Source organism: Alligator sinensis, unplaced genomic scaffold (assembly GCF_000455745.1).
Source record: "Alligator sinensis unplaced genomic scaffold, ASM45574v1 scaffold1411_1, whole genome shotgun sequence".
In the NCBI taxonomy this organism is placed as follows: Eukaryota; Metazoa; Chordata; order Crocodylia; family Alligatoridae; genus Alligator; species Alligator sinensis.
In genome coordinates, this window is record NW_005842963.1 from 498,996 (window position 1) to 502,495 (window position 3,500).

Genomic DNA, 3,500 nt, shown 5'->3' on the forward strand with positions numbered 1-3,500 from the left:
CGGAGCCTGGAAGGTGGTCAGGCGCAGGGAGGTGGGCGGCTCAACGCAGGAGCGCCCCCTACTGGCCCGCCACAGTCACAACATCCCCAGCGATGCTGAACACCCTCTCACTTGAAACACTGGCCAGTGGACAAGATAGGTGTTCGCAGGCAACCATGGCCAGATCCTGCCACCTCTGGCTGCGAGTTGCCCAATAGTCCAAGGGGTTGCAGTCTAGCGGCTCCACGTCCTTGGCGAGATAGGTAGCCTCCGGAGCCTTGACGTTACTTGCCCAAGGCTGGGGTCTGGTGCCTCTGGACCCCAACATTGAAGCCATGCCCTTGCCCCATATTGCCAGCAGCTGGCACAGAGGAGACTGGCTGGTGCTGGGAGTGTCAGCATGGGAAAGTGGATCCCCCTCTTCCACATCCCTTTGCCTCTGCCCTTCTGTCTCCTTGACTCTGTTCAACAGTACCTTCATCCAGTGATGGAGGGTTTTGGTGCTGCAGATGCTCCCCTTCACCCTTGGGTCGCACGTGCCCACCAGCACATGGACCGTACTGGACCGCAACAGATCCAGGCATTTTTTGATGCCCTCCTTCAGCCACTTCACCAGTACCTGCACCTCTAGTGAAAGCAGCTTGCCCCAGCCAGAAATATGATCCCCTGGAACTTCTCCATTTGGTTCTCCAGTTCCTTGACTACGGGGATCACCTGGCTAAGGAGGACATCCCCAGCGCTGAGGGTCTTTGTGGTTTCGAGGAATGGCTTGAGGACCACCAAGATCTGGGAGATGGTATCCCACTTCACATTGTTAAGTGGGTTGCTGATCCCAGTCTCCCTGAGCAAGGCCATCCCATGGATGGCCTTCTGTTGCTCCACCAGTCTTTCCAGCATCAGGTACATGGAGTTCCACTGAGTCTCCACATCCTGCATGATTTTGTGCTGCGGGATGCTCAGCTCTGCCTGTTTGTCCTGTGACATCTTGCCCCGCTTGATGCTGTGGTGGAAGTAGCCCACCACCTTCCTGCATTTTGAAATCAGCTGAGTGGTAATGACAGCACCATCACCAGTAGCCCTGTCTCTCTCCAAGGCGTCCCTGACTATGAGGTGGAACTTGTGTGCCGCACAACAATGCCAACAAAGTTGGCATCATGCACTGCCTTGACCATATTGGCCCCATTGTCGGTGACCATGAACCCACAGGTGAGCTCGTGCTGTTCAATGAGCCACCTGTGCACCATGCAGTTCATGGCCACCATGATCTCCCTTGCCGTGTGGGACTCATCCATCACCTCCACTTGAAGGAGAGCCCACCAATGCCCTGACTGATCGCACCAGTGCCCTGTGAAGGAGAGGTAGGCATGATCTCCACCCCAGCTGCTCTAGATGTCGCAAGGTGAGGTGCAGAGCTACCTGCGGACTTGCCTTGCACAGCTCCTCCCTCAAGTACTCCCTGCATGCCTCATACAGGGGAGCTGCACTCCAATCCAGGGATGCAGCGTTATACTTTTTGCCTTAGCAAACTTGCAGGTGATGTCAGGCACTTGTTACAAGAAGCATCAGCTGGGGAATTGTAGGCCGTCTTTCCCTGTCCTGCATGTTTCCTCCTCTCTGCTGTTTCTCTCTGTTTTTTTGGCTTTGCCTGCCTCCCCTTCTACACCCTTCACACATGGCTGCCACAACCTTTGGTTATCTTAATGCCAATGGCTGCAGAGACCCTGTGAAATGAATGGCACTCTTTGATTTTCTGCGCCAGAAAAGGCTGGACATCTGCCTTTCTGCACACCAACTTGGCTAATCAAGCCGACTGGCGTGGCACCTGGAAGGGCTGCAGTTTCTTGAGTCAAAGCACCTCCCTCAGTGTAGAGGTCACGGTTCTTCTGTCACCACAGCTGACAAGTGACTTGGCAGTAGCCCAAGAGGTCGTACCTGGCTGCCTGCTCACCATTTGTATCCTGACTGCCTTCATTGAAACCCTGGCTGACTTCTTGTAGAGCACAGCTGATGGTGACGACCTTCTCTTCCTGGGCAGGGACTTTAATTGCACAGTTGACACACGTCTTGTCCAGAATGGGCCGCAGCCCCATCCATCCTCAGCCTGGAAGCTGTGGACCGCTTTGGAGGCAGCAGACCTTGTTGATGTGTGGCGCAATCTCCATGCTAATACGAGGCAGCATACCTGGCTGAAGGCAACCACCGGTGGGCTCTCCATGGCACTCCTTGATTGCTTGTATGTCACCAAGCACCACCTACTGGTCCTATGCAGAAGCCACATTACCTCAGCAGGACTGGAGGCACAGGTGAGGGAGCTCCGGGAGGAGGTTAGCAGGCTGAGGGGGATCAGGGAGGCAGAGGATGAAATTGATGGTTATTTCCTTTCCCTGCAGGACCAGGCACCCAAGGAAGAAGCACCCCGGGGAGGGCCCTCCACAGCAGAGTGGCAGACGGTCACATCCAGGACCGGAGCTGCTTGCAGCAAACCGGTACCAGTTCCTCCAGTCTGACTGGAGAACAGGTATGAGGCCCTGATGACCCCGCAGGAGATCGAAGGAGAGGAGGAAACCTCTGGGCAGGAAGCAATGCCACATTCTCCAGACTCCGAACAGGTCAAGAGATCCAAGCGGACGCAGAGGAGGAGGCATCAAGTGATCGTCATAGGCGACTCCATCCTGAGAGGAATGGAAGGGCCCATCTGTCGCCAGAACCCCTCAACACAAGAGGTCTACTGCCTGCCCAGAGCAAAGATTCGGGACATGACAGAAATAATCCAGGCCATGATTCAGCCCACCGATTACTACCCCATGGTCCTAGTCCATGTGGGTACTAATGATGCGGCCAGAAGAAGCCCCGATCACCTGATGGTGGACTACCATGCTCTGGGCGGCGTGCTGAGGGAGTTCAGTGCACAGGTGGTATTCTCTTCCATCCTACCAGTGAGCGGACGCGGAAGACGGCATGAGAACTGCATTAGAGAGACCAACTGGTGGCTTCGGCAGTGGAGTCTCAAGGCAGGCTTCGGCTTCCTGGACAATGACCCGCACGTCACGACGAGGGACATGCTCAGTTGGGATGGGCTTCACCTGTCCCCCAAACGTAAGCGTGTGTTCTCTTCTAGGTTGGCGGATCTCCTCCGGTGGGCTTTAAACTAGGCTCATTGAAGGGAGGGGAAGATGAGGACCACCAAACCATGTGGCACCCACAAGGACAGCCCAGCCTGAAGAAGGAGAACATTGGGAACCTGCAAGCCATGGGGCGGCCAGCAGTACAGCACAGGTAAGCAATAAGCAGGTAAGAAATAAGGGGCCCCTTGGGAATCGGAGCTGGGGGACAGCAAAGGCACCAGTCGCAGGGCTCAAGTGCCTATATACTAATGCTAGGAGCACGGGGAACAAGCAGGATGAACTAGTGCTCCTGCTTGCAGAAAACACCTACAACTTAGTAGGGCTAACAGAAACCTGGTGGGATTCGTCCCACAACTCGGTGGTACATATTGAGGGTTATAGGCTGCACAGAAAGGA